This window comes from Zonotrichia leucophrys, chromosome 10, assembly GCF_028769735.1.
Source record: "Zonotrichia leucophrys gambelii isolate GWCS_2022_RI chromosome 10, RI_Zleu_2.0, whole genome shotgun sequence".
In the NCBI taxonomy this organism is placed as follows: Eukaryota; Metazoa; Chordata; class Aves; order Passeriformes; family Passerellidae; genus Zonotrichia; species Zonotrichia leucophrys.
The window spans coordinates 15,759,921-15,773,183 of NC_088180.1; positions in this window are offsets into that span (position 1 = coordinate 15,759,921).

Sequence of the window (13,263 nt, forward strand, 5' to 3'; positions counted from 1 at the left end):
CCACCTTTCCCTCAAGGCAAAGCCACCCACAAAGTCCATAGGGGTTTCCCCCAAGCAAGGGACTGCAAGATTTGTCCCTGTGGGCAGCAAGAAGCTGAATTGTCATTTTGGTAAAATAGAGACTTATGAAATCTTAACCCAGCCTCACAAGGAGGCTGCAAACAATAGACCAGCATCCTCCCCAGCACTTCTCTGCTCAGTACCTGGCAGTTCCTTGGAATTCTTGACAGGTTGCTGCAGCGAGTGGAAGTTCCCAACTGGTGGCCATAAGCGGCTGCCGTCTTTGTATCCCAGTAGTCCTCATTAGAACAAAGCTGCTTCGAATTAAATCCAATCTACATGCCGAATCAATCTTTCAACCCTTTGATTGCTTCTGAAAATATTTATACTTCTTAATAATGCACATTTTGTCCCAAAGCCTGTGATTAAACCCAGACAAGGTCCGGAGAAGCCTGAAGTATATGTGGAAGGGGTTATTTTGGACAGGAAAAGAAAGATAAAGACACAGGTTTTTCCTATTGTGAAATCATTAGAGTGTATAAATCTAGCAATTGCAGTTGTATAAGCATCAGAGTGGGGTTGTAATAAATACAGATTGGACTATTATAGTAACCAAATGGAGTTTATGGATTATGTTCACTAGTTCATATTTCTCAGCTACTACACCCTAACTAGCTTCATGCTGCACTCACCTCTGTTAATATTCCCTATTAATATTCTCTTTACGTGTTTGTGGGGGGAAAAAAAAAAAAGTTAGGATTCAACTGCTGCTCTGTGTAAAACAAATATGTTTAAAGAATCATGCCCTCCAAAGAAAAAAAATAAACACGGGGATGCTGCAAAGCGACCGTGTTCGAAGGGCACAGGCTGTGGCTGGCTGAAATCGCCCCGTTCTGCTGAAAGTTAATAACTTCCATCTGAGTGGGATCTGCTCCTAATGCAGGGCATTTGCTGTGAGAAAATTGGGGTGTAAAAATGAGGAAAATAACTTCTGCTATCCCTTACCCTGGTGGATTTTTAGGGTGGTAAATAATAAGCTTTGGCTGGAGATGAGAAACGCACAAAGGCTTTGAAACCGGGGTGTGTGGTAAACAGCACGTTATTCCCTTCTCAAAAAACAAAGTGAATCGCAGGTGAGACATGAGGAGATGAAGGGAAGGAAACATTCCCTGGCTAAGAAATAACCCAGACAGGGCCAGATCCTCCAGAGTGGGGGTCTGCCGTCGATTAAGGAGGTGCTGGTGGCTGGGGACGCAGATCAGATAAAGGCTCTGTACCTGTCTCCCTCCCTAAACACAAATGACTGCCCTTGTCTCTAAAAAAAGGGAAAAATTGACTTTGGAAAACGCACCATGATAAATCTCCTTGGATATAGTATGCAGTGTCTGTGTGAGAGGGAAAGAAATCCTAGAAACTAAAAGTATGCAGTGCTTATTTAATATCATTGTCATCAGCAGCATCAGATGGTAAATGCAGGTAATATTCTTCAGGAGTGGGCTGATAAATGCTTGTGGTAGTTTTGCTCGTGACAGTTTCCCCTTTCATAAAGGAGAGAAAGAAATATTCTCAGCTAAAATATTATTCATTGACTCTTTCATCACATAGTTCATTATATTAAGTTGTTATTTCCTAAATATGTTAGGGGGTGGTAATATTATTATACATATATCCTGAGTCATGATGGCTGTTTTGCATTAATGTATGATTTGGATGCTCAGTCTTTAAGGTAGAGAGAAGGGGTGTGTTTATCATGACCATAAATAAGGGAGAGCAGAGATTGTAAAAAACCTCTCATAAATAGGGATGGATCCAAAATCTAATGACACGCATGAAAATTCCTTTTGGATCAGACCCCCATCAGAACTCTGTATTATATAACCAGCATTTTCTGAATATCTTCTATTGTTTGACAGCCCTGATTTCACACTGAACTTGGAGTTCATTTCTGAACAGAAGCTTTTTCTATAGAAACTTTTAATCATATCTTTTTTTGTGAACACACACATACCATCGAGGATATTGTCTTATTAAAGAGTTTAAGCCTAAAGGTGTATGCCTACTTTTAAAAGAAATTTTCTGATTGTAGATAACTGCTCAATTTGATTTAGTGTCCAATGATAGTGATGGGGTTGATAACTGAGCATTCATCGGTAATTCATCTTGTGCTAGTAGAAATTTACAGCAAAGCAGTGCTTTCCCAACACTGACAAGTCCTATTAATCTTCTTCAGACACATTTCAATAGGTGTCTCCATCTGTGCCCAACATCTAAACACTCTGGCATCACTGGGGACTTGGAGACACCTTCATTTCAGGTTACACTAGTGAAAATGTGATACTAGATTGTACTCTATTTTTAACCTAATTCTCTCTTTTCATTCAATTAGCCTTTCTTGCCTGCATTTTTCTACTCATGTGTAACATCCTTTTCCCAGGAATAGCTTAAAAATGAGATTTAGTTACTTAAAGAGACAGAATCTGCCAGGGCAAGAGCAGCCAAGAGCTTAGCACAGAAAAGCAGAATAACAAAGCTCAGGGACACAGCGTGGAGACCGAATTGCCACTCACCAAACACGTCCCGAGCAGCATTCCCTCAATATTCCCCTCCTGATGCACCTCTTGCAGGCACCACAGGGTTAGGACAGATCTGAAACTAGAACTGAAAACAATTGCAGGATGTTTGGGTGTTGAAATCCCAAAGAGCTCTGTTTGTTCGCGCTGCACAGGGATCCCCACCATCCATCCCCACTTCGCTTTACATATACAACTAATGCATGAACAAACACAGAGCAGTCAAATTACAGCAATAACATTTATGGGTGGATTATGTTCCAACTTCCTCGCTTATTATTAAAAGCGAGTAAATTGCGAAGCACATGGAAGAGGTAGGGTGCAAATGCAGGCGAATTTCCACTCTGAACCAAATGTTGTTTTTTCACTTTCAAAGCTGCGATGAGTTTGCGAGCAGACGCAGCACAGCTTTAAAGCTTACTCATTCAAAAATGTGTGTTTGGGTTCCTCTTTTTTTTTTTTTTCCCTCTCTCTCCCCTCCTTACTCCATTTACGTTTTGCCTTTCAAAGAGGAGCAGATGCACACCATTTGGGTTTGGGTGGCTCCTACTTGCTCTGAACTTTCTTCTGAAAAGAGCAAACCGTGAGCCATGCGTCTGCTCCGCGCCGCAGAGGCAGCCTCAAACTTTGTTTCTGGCTTTATGAAGTTCTCTCGTGAGTCGTATTATAGATCTAAATGACCTTATTGTAGGTGGCAAGTTTAAATGTGCCATATTAATAACTTGTTATCCAAGACAAATTAAGTCCTTATGTGTCAAAAGCACTCTGTTCTGGATTACCTACAAGACAAGTATTTATTGAATAAACGTTGGATCCAATTTCATTTTAATGTGACTGACTGTATGCTGCAGCCCCTTAGAATGAGATAAAAACACTCAAACCTACAACTGTGTTGCAACATTACACCTAACTTGTCTATTTCTATTATTGTCTTTTTAACATGGGATCTCAAAAGTGTTTGGGGGGGTTTAAGGATTTATTATTATTATTGTTATTATTTTTTTCTGAAGAGCAAGGAGAGAGATAGAAAAAAAAAGACTGGCATTCAGCCTAAAGAGAAATCATTGAAACAAATTAATCCTATGCCGTTTAAATTGACATGGTAATCCATCATCAGCAAAGGGAAACTCTGAAAGCAATCTAGAATCTGCAGTGTTCTTTCACTGGCCCTCAGGCACAAAGACAGATAGTAAAAGAGGAAGGGGGGAAAAAATCATAAAAGTTAGCAGCACCTTAGCATAGGGAAGGGTTAGAGAAAGCAGCTTTCACTTTTTCCTGCTTTCAAGCAGCCAGCTCAGAAAGCAGCGCTGATTAACCTTCAGTCACTGCCTGCTAAGGTTTGCCTGTGTGTCAGATCATCTTCAGCTGCTGGGATGGGAGTTATTTCAAATAGTGCAGAGCCCCCGTCCTGTATAAACTCCACCATTGAAAACTCTGCCAAACATCAACTTGGGCATTTCTGCTTACAGAGGGCCTTTTATTAGCCTAAACTTGATCATTCCAAATGGACAATAAATTCTATCTGCAGAGCCCTGCAGAAAATAGCTGCACTATCCTTGGGAGTTTAATAGCCAGGATTTTCATAGAGCTAGCATGAAAAAAACCGGGGGGGGTTTATTTGGGTTTGGACTCAGGGTATTTTTTGTCTATCCCCTGCTTTCTCAGTGGGGCTATCCACCATAAAATATGTTTCCCAAGAGATTTTTCAAACTAGTTTTAAATATCTAAAGTGATGAGACTTTGTGCACCTTTAAAATTTTATTAGACTTACGGTCAGAAGAAAACATAAACCTCTTGGGCCTTGAAAGCCCATTGCAATACAGCCATTATCCCTATAATGTCAACAGAGCTACAAAATTCTCTAGAAATAAACCTTTTAAGAACAGCTTTCCCTGCTTCATGTTTTCTTTTAAGGTCAGTGGTGCATCACTTTTTTGGAAAGCGTTTCCCCTCTCTGGCCAGGTTTAGCAATGTGAAATAGAATGTATATTACTAAATGAATAGGTTTAATTTTAGACACTGAAAAAATAAATAGAAGAAGAGAGCCAGGGCAGGAATAATACCTTTCAGTTAGAAACAGACATAGTAGAAAGAAAAAGTCAGAACTTTAGTGCCAGGGGCAAAGGGGTGAAAGGCTGGCTAATATGAACCATATCCAACATCTGCCCTATTTTAATTTAGCAGGGATAAAGTTTCTTCTTTTTTATTATTAAGAAAACTTTATGTGGCAGAGAAACCCATGAGCTATGTTATCAAAACTGTTTTATTGTCACACTGAAACTTAGAACTATTAAGAATTGGCGGGGCAAAGAGATAAAAACTCCCCTTCTCTCTCCTTTTATACTCTGTGACAAGCCTGGGCTCGGGTCCTGCTGACTGGGATGTCCTTTTCATGTCTTTATGAAGTACTGCACTTGGGGCTCTAATATAAAGGGGAGGTTAATTGTTCAGGATGGGTCCAGATGATTGATTCTCCAGGTTTAAAAAAATAAATTAATAAATTAAAAAATCTGAATATTTAAAACAAAATCCTGATGCGGTGGTCACCCTCAGAGTGAGCGATGGTGGTGGGGCACAACAAGTGTAAAGAAGGGCTGGGCTGGGGATCTGTATGAGAAACAGCCCAAATTGCCAGGCTGGAACATGATCTCATTCCACCTAAAAGTTTTCCACCTCAATAGTGCAAATTCCACTATAAAATAACAAAGTGTACCAAACCACATGTGAGTAGCTGTAGGAGTAAGAGAGCAAATTGGTTTCTGACAAAAGAAGGATGAATACCTTTGGATAATCTAAAGTTAAAATTTGATTGAAAGCATAACATTCCTCTAAGCATCAATATGCTTAGGATCCAAAATATGGTTATTTTATTACCAGTTAATACTTAGATCAAAGCAAAACACTGTAGCTGGAAGGGACATTCTCTCTGGAAATAAAGTTCCATGTAATTATTTCCTATTAAAAACTAAAACTGGTCTTAGATTCAAAAATTTGGGCTTCCTTACATGTGATATAATGCAAGCTTGTCAAGAGAGAGCAGATGTACCATTTTTCACTGTTTGCTGGTATCTCTTTGCTTTAAAGTTTTCAGTTTAGCTTTAACCCTTTGAATGTGAAAGATTCTCATCCAATTTACCTCGATCAGACCAGGGGGACTGTTTTGGATTATATAGACTCATTTCCTTATGATAAGAAATTAGGATTTGATATGAGCTAACATCATTTTAAATAAAGCCTGCAACTGTAAAGAGGTAAAATCTAAAGAAAATGATATGGCGATGGGTAGGCAGCTGAAAGTTAAATATTAAATTGTAAACAAAGGTTTTACTCTTGGGCAAAACAGCTCATCTTAATTCAGTTCGAGACATGGAGTTTAAAATATGCACTCAAAATACTTCCAAGAAAGCTGCAACCTTTCAGAGGAGAGAGATAAGAATGTATTTTAATTATGAGGTTATAAATATGCGATAGATTTGATTTTTTTTTTTACCAACTCCTAATGTGCTACGTAACATTGTTCAGATGCAGTTATACATTTATCTGTCTGTCTCTGTTCCTGTCCAGGGTTTTGCTTTTATTTTATTCTTTCTCTTTTTTTTTTTTTTTCTTCCCTCCTGATAGCTCAATCTCTATTTATGGCATCGTTGAGACAGGCCCTGGGAAAAAAAAAGAATCTATCCTTCTGTATTTATAAACCACCACAGAATAAATAGGGAATGGTTCCTTTTTACAGCTGAAGGGCTGGTATTATAAGTAGCAATATGAAATATTTAGACACAATATTTCAAGCTTCCCGGCTGCTTCTGATTCTGCTAATTATTTTTGATCTGTCAGTCAGAAATAAAAAAATAAATAAATAAAACTTTAAAGAGTTCATTAGGACTGCGGAAAGGAAGAAGAGTCAGATATAAGGCAGCAATTATAATTTGGGTTTAACATGTTTTTTTCATTTTTTGCTGACTCCTCAGCTACATTGTTTGGTAGAAGGATGGCTACAATATACTTCTGCATTAAAGCCTGTTAAATAGGGAAGAAGCTGAGACATTCAGCTGGGATATTGTTTGCTAGCTCAATTAGTATCCCAAGAATTTGAAAGTACAATAAATGTATCTGAAGATCATATCTAAACATACTTACCAAAAAGTACCCACCTCTCTCAGCAGTTCACATATTTCTGCCTTCTAACTGGGAGGGGAGAAAAAAAAAAGAAAAAGAAAAAAAAGGCAGTTCGATGTGTAGGTTAAGATTGGCGTGTGGCAAGGTTTGTGTGAGATACAAAGAAATCTGTATTTCACTCAACAATTTCATTGCTTAAACATATAGTTTAGAAGCATCTTTTCCTTAAACATGTGGTTCAATAACGTTTTCTTCAAAGGAACAACTCAGTGTGTTAAAAGATTTAAGAACAAAGAATGTGCTGCAAAATGCAAATTCCTCCAGTGTTACACTGTGTATGCAATTATGTATGTAGGCAGATAGATATAATTTGAGAGTTATTAACTTTCAACATCAATGATGTACCCTGAATCAATACAATGTAACTACCTATTAAAATATAAACCAGGTGTGTTCCCAGGCAAATATAGTCTCAGAAGCTTTTCTAGATTTTTTTTTTTTTCCTTTAAAGATTACAGCTCTACTGTGGACAAGAAGCTCAAGAGATTGGTGCTGGTCCTAAAGATGGAGATTGCTTTGCTTTTTGCTGATGGTTCTAGAATCTTTCATTCCCTCCACGTTTAGGAAAAAAAAAATTAAATATTAAATAATATTGAAATGGTGTGAAGGGGATGAATTGTCTCACAAATAACCATATATTTATATATTTATATATTTATATGCCTCCAGATGCATAGGAAAGAGAAAAGTTCCCTATTTCCATATTTCCTTTGGCTGAAGGGAGGGAATGAAGGGAGCAGAAATCATTTTAAGCTTTGCCCTCCCGGCGGATCGACCCCTCTCGCAAATCCCTTTCTCCCGGCCGCCCTCCCTCGCTCACAGCCCCGCGCAGTTAACCTTGGAGCGGCGCCGGGCAGGGAAGGGTTAATGAAACCCAGCTCTTTACGACCTCCAGGGTCAGACTCTTCCTATCTGCAATCTAAGGAATTAGGTAAGGAGGTTATAAGATTATAGTGAAAGGAGTTATAGGCCCTCGTAGCCTCACACCTGAACATATTGGGCTAATCCACTGGGATTCTTAAAAATCGCTTCAGCTATGGAAAACTGTTAATTAGGCTGGGTCTGTCCCGAGGTTTCCTGTTGCATTAGAGATCCAGCCGAGCTGCCTGCGCTCCTTAGGCTCGACTGAAACGTTCATAGTGTGCCCAACTTTCTGTCCCTTCTCCACAGCTGAAATCACCACCAGCCCCTGATTTCGGGGTTAAAAAATAGCAAAGCTGGGGGGAAATTCAGCCCGAGAGATGAACAAAAGTCACCCCCCTCCGGTCCCTGAGCCCTGGGTGCCCGGCAGGCTATTTGCAGCTGTTTCTAACTTCAGTGTTTGTTTACAGTAGCAAAATTAGCACTTGGAGGAGAAGTGAAAAGCTGTTTTCACATCAGTTTTACTCCTCGGTTCCTAGTTTGAGATGCCTTTCCTCCCTCCCAGCAATCAGCATCATTTAAAGTGCGGCACAAACTTTCTCTCGCTGCTTTGGCTTAGTTCTCCGCAGTCGCATCCTATTTTCTGCTGAAGAAAAATACGCGGGGAGAAGGCAGCATGTGAACACGGGCCAAACATCACGGATTCGAGACAAAAAAATAATAATCATAATCCCGAGCATCCCCCCAGAACGTATTTCAATGTGGCATGGCTGAGCCCTGCCCTAGTCCCAGCTTTCTGCCCTTTGGCACTCAGATATTTGCTTGTCTCCAGCAAAGTTTTCTTTAATCCGCCGAGACACCCCAGGGCTGTACCTGAACCACGGCTAAATTGCTCCCTACAGCCGATAAAATCCTGCAGCAGCAGCTCCCCAACTTCAATACTTAAAGCAAGGGTTTGTTTTAGCCATTTTGTCATTTGCAGAAATGCTGAATTTTTTTATTTTTTTAAATTTTTTTCCCTATGCCACTTGTGGTCACCCTCGAATGGCAGTAATCTGTAGATTACATATTACGAGCCTTGTCATTACGTGGATAAAATGAGGTGGTTAAACGCTAAAATCCATTTTACTCACCACATTTGCTTGTGGGGAGGGAGGGGGGCGGGAAGGAGAGGGGAGGACAAACTTGTAGGAGAAGGATTGAAACCCCTCGGATGGGAGCTGGATGTGCTGTCAGAGCCCTCTCTGCCTGCTGGGTACACGGGCTGGGCACCCCTCAACTTCACCTCCAAGGCAGGCAGGCACCCGATCACTCCAGCCCTTCTCCCTCGCTCCTGAGCCTTTTGTCCCCATTTTCGTGGTATCTCAGCTTTGCTCCACAGAGGCGACTTTTCTCTGCCTCTCTTGGATTTGCTCTGTAGCATTTCTAGGCTCCTACTCTCCAGCTCTCCCCCCGTTTGCCTCTTTCATCTGTGTCCCTGATCCCTCTCCAGCTGATGTGATTCTTTAGAAATGTGGGTCTTATCCCGTCCCTACCTTTGCCGGCTCTGATTAGATATTATTTTTTCATTGGCTCTGCTACAATGGGTTCCTCCCTTTAATCTCTCGGTATATTTTCCCCCTCCCGGTATAACCAAATCCATGAAATTCACAGCCTCTCTCTTTGACACGACTGGTTCGTCTAATCACTCCATATCGATTTCCCTAACTCTTTTCATCCAGCTGAAGACACATTTTAAAACACTCCAAGCCAGAGTGTGCTCTTTGCTTTATACACACTAATAAAATGATTTACCCTTCTCTCTCTGCTCTCCTCACAGGAGAAAATCGTTCAAGTCGCGGCTATTTGTGTGTGATCAGTAAATATTTAGTGTGGCGACATCCTCAGCTCCTCTCCTGATCAATACGCAACCCAACAGGAGGTGGACTATTGTCCGGGTAGTGACTTGCTGAGATCTCCTTTAGATGAATCCTTTGCCCCCCATACTGTCTGTTATGATTTATCCTCGAAGGTGACCAATAAAGCAAAACCGAGTCTTTAAACCCGTCTGTTTCTAACCTGTTTACCGTGCCATTAAAGCACCTAAGCGAGGAACGGCTTCTCCATCCCCTTCTCCCACATCCCTGGCATGGGCTGACACACGCAGGGCGCTGCTGGAAAATGGGGATCAGAGCGGGCAGCTCTGCACCCCTGAACCTCTATTCCCCTTGTTCCCCTGCAGGAAAGCCCGGCCGCTCTCTGCGCTGCGGTGTCACGGCTCTGAGAGGGCGATTCCCCGCTCGCACCCACCCTGCAGCACCCCCGGGCACAGCTCAGCCCCAGCCGGTGCCAACGGTGTGCCCAGGGATGGAGGGTGCCCCAGCAACTTCCAGCCCGCCTCCCTCCTCCTCCTCACCGCATCCCGCGGCTCTGCCTGCCCCAGGAGCAGGCTGGGGCAGGGCTGCTGGGGGATCAGTGGTTTGTTGGTTTGTTTGTTTGTCTGGGTTTTTTTGTTTGGGGTGGTTTTTTTTTTTTTTTTTTTTTTGAACGACATGGAAAAGCTACAGTGAAGGAAAATAATAATAATAATAATAATAATGGAAATGGAGAAGAGCTTTAAAGCGCGTTTCCTGTGGTTAACCATAACGAGAGCTTTCCCAGAGTGATAAAATGGGCAGCAGGAGAAGTTCGCGTGGGGATGTGTGTGTGCTTTATCCTGATGTGCTCTTTCACTGCTGGCAAAGCCAGTGCCTCCCCTTGTAACACCCCAGGAGCTGCTGTGCCCGCAGAGGTGTCCGAGGCAGCAGTGGTGCCTGTCTGATGCAGCCTGGGTGCCTCCACACAATGGCCACCCAGTGATCTCTGCATCGCCTCTGTGTGCTCGCTCGCACCATGCCCTGCAGCCCACAGAGGTGCCCAGATATTTATTTTATCCCCGTGCGTGTGCGTTTGCACCTCAGCTCTGGGTCGGAGGCGTTCATCTCTGCAAATGGACATTGCCTGCACAGGCGCTGCATAAATCCAGGGCTGTGTATTACAGATGTGCGACTGTTATTCAAATGTAAAACCAGCTACATCCACCTGTTAACTTTGTTTAGAAACCACTTTCACTAATGGCTTTTCTCTAACTTATTCAGCCCGTTACTCGAGTATAGGAGGCAATGGAGGGGAAAAATCCATATGAAACCCTGCTCACAGCCTCTCTTCGAGAGGACACTTTCCACACCTTGCCTAGACAGGGCTCCTATAGAGCGCTTATCTCTCGAATATATCTTTATACTAATGCATACTTAATTGGTCTGTCTTGACTGTCCATATAAAACAATTTAATTAGGGTGCTTTCTGCTTTGGAAAGAAAGGAAAAAAAAATCTGCCCAGCATTTATTGTATTTAGCACCAATACAGGCAGAAAATGTTGCACAAGTTTTTGGTTGAAAGAGCACCTATGTGTCCATTGAAGGGCGTTGATCCGAAAAGACAGAGAGGACAAGTAAAATCGATTTGAAGCAACCCTCTCTGTCCCTTTCACACCATTCAGACACTCCATTCCTTCTAAGACAAAGACCCAGCGCCTTGGGAATGCTGGCAAGGAGGGGGGGGAGGGGGGGGGAAGGAGGAAAAAAGGAAAAAAAGAGGGGAGAAGAAAATAAAAAAAGGAAAAAAAGCTTCAATCCCCCCAAGCGAAAGGGAGAGCTCTGAAATTCCTTCATATTGCTGTTATTTACCCCCGAAGATATGTTCAACTCCAGGATTTTCTTCAATTCGGCGTCTAACACTGCTGCTGCGAGGAATGTCCCTGGAAGGGGAGGAGGTAATTATGGCTATTAGTGCTGCGAGCCCAGCCGCAACCTTGGTCACTCGCAGGCTTTTAGGGTTAAAATAGCCCTCACCTCTGACCCCTGCGGAGCAAAGTTGTAGCTATTGCCACAAGTTGGGCCAAAGTTTTCAAATCCAGGGCTGGGCAACACCGGAGGGGGCAAACTTCTCCCTGGAATTATTTTTGGTTGGGATTTAAATCATCTTTAGTCTATTTAATTGCCTTTCCCTCCTCCTTTGGCCAAATAATCCCTTTCGGAGAGGTGGGGGGGATTTCAAAACGCCCTGCTCTCACTACCTTTCCCACTGCTCTTTCCATTTAGGTTTAATTTGGCAGATTGTTTTCAAGCATGAAAATGGTTATCATCAAACTGAATTACTGGGTCAGCCTTTCATCCAGAGATCTCAAGAATAAAAGGGGGGGTCGGGCAGGGGTGTCCCCCCCCTTTAGGCTTTCCCCGCCATGACCCGTTCAGCTTTACAAAAAAAAATATAAAAAGGAGCATTTGGAAAAATGAAGAAAGGACAAAAAGCTTGGATTTGTCTCCTGTGCTTTCTGCACACCTTCACGATCCTCCCCTGCAAGGGGGGATTTTGGAAGGGGGGGCGAGGGGGTGCTCAAATTGAGGAGGGGAGGGAGCCCACAGATGCAAGTACCCCTCTGGCAATAATAAAAATTCATTCAAGTGGGCTATGTCTCCATCTTCCATGTACTGATTAGACTTAACAAGAGTGGAAACTTGTGTAGACCATATTTATGGTATTAACAAGCAGTTAAAAGATTTATCCTTCTTCTGATCAATATTGTTCGTGGCCGGTCCTTCCCCCCCACCCCCCGGGCCCTCCCCGAAGGCTGCAATGACAATCGCCTTCATACTTTTTCATCACCGATCGAGGTGGCAAAACCCTTTTGTAATTTTCATTAGCCCAGTAAACATGCAATTAACATGCAGCACTGTGGTTAACTTAATTCCTGTTTTAAGGCAAGGACAAGCAAGAAATGGAAGAGCGTTTGTTCCATTTGTCAAGTATGACACACTCCCTACCCTAACAGTTTCTTAAAATAAAAGCTCGGCTCCCCACCACCACGACCACCACCCCTCTTTCCAGAAACCCCCCACACTGATACACACACACACACAAAAAGGAGCAGGAATCCATTAGTTGGAGAGTATTCTCCTGCCAAAGGCGGTATAATGTATTCCAAATTTTCCCAAGCCCTCACTGTACCGGGGTCCCGTTCCCCCCACTCCCCCCTCCCATCCTGGGGAAGGGGGCTGACTCGCTGATATTTCTCGTGGGTGAAAGATTCAGCCCTTTCCTAACCGTATTTTTTTTTTAATTTAAATAAAATAAAACTAAACGTGCTTCCCATGACTAAAAGTTGCCATGTTTGTGAAGGGGGTGGGGAAAAATGTCTCCAAGGGTTTCAATTAGCAACAAATGATTATTGCAACGGATTTTTGGTAATGAAAAAATGTGGAGTACCTCTTTCGAGCTGGGATCTCAGGGGCAGTGAGAGAGAGAGAGAGAGAGAGGGGGAGAGGGAGAGAAGGAGAGAGAGAGAAAGAGATTGCTGATTAGCTCGGATTCTTTCCCAACTTGCTTTAGCGTGTGCTTGCGTTCCCTGCCGACCCTACACAGGACACTATATATTTTTTCCCCTTCGGTGCATGTGTTGATAGTCCAGCCTGTAGTTGTTTGCGGTTGGCTTTTTCTTTTCCTTTTCGTTTTTTTTTTTTTTTTCTGCCGGGGGGGGGGGAGGTGGGAAAGGGGGGGGGGGGGGGGCTGAAATCCGTCGCATCCATCCTACCCCCACAGTCATTAACTTAGGAGATTTCCCTCTCTTATTTTTTTTTCT